This window comes from Gavialis gangeticus, unplaced genomic scaffold, assembly GCF_001723915.1.
Source record: "Gavialis gangeticus isolate Ggan-Ray unplaced genomic scaffold, GavGan_comp1, whole genome shotgun sequence".
NCBI lineage: Eukaryota > Metazoa > Chordata > Crocodylia > Gavialidae > Gavialis > Gavialis gangeticus.
The window spans coordinates 34024133-34024418 of record NW_017729026.1 but is presented as its reverse complement, the minus strand read 5'-3'; positions in this window follow the sequence as shown (position 1 = coordinate 34024418).

Sequence of the window (286 nt, the reverse complement as noted above, 5' to 3'; positions counted from 1 at the left end):
GATCCTCCAAGCCCAAAGGGAGGTAATCCCAACACGGATCAAAGGGGGCAGGAGGGCACAAAAGCCCCCACGGCTCACCAAAAGCATCCGGGAATGTCTCCTAGCTAAAAGGGAGGCACACACCCAATGGAAGGGAGGGGCCATCACAAGGGAGGACTATACCACAGTTGCTCAGGGATGCAGAAGGGCAGTCAGGAAGACCAAGGCGGAGATGGAACTGGAACTAGCTTCCCGGATCAGGGACAACAAGTCCTTCTTTAAATACATAGGGGGCAAAAAGAAGGTT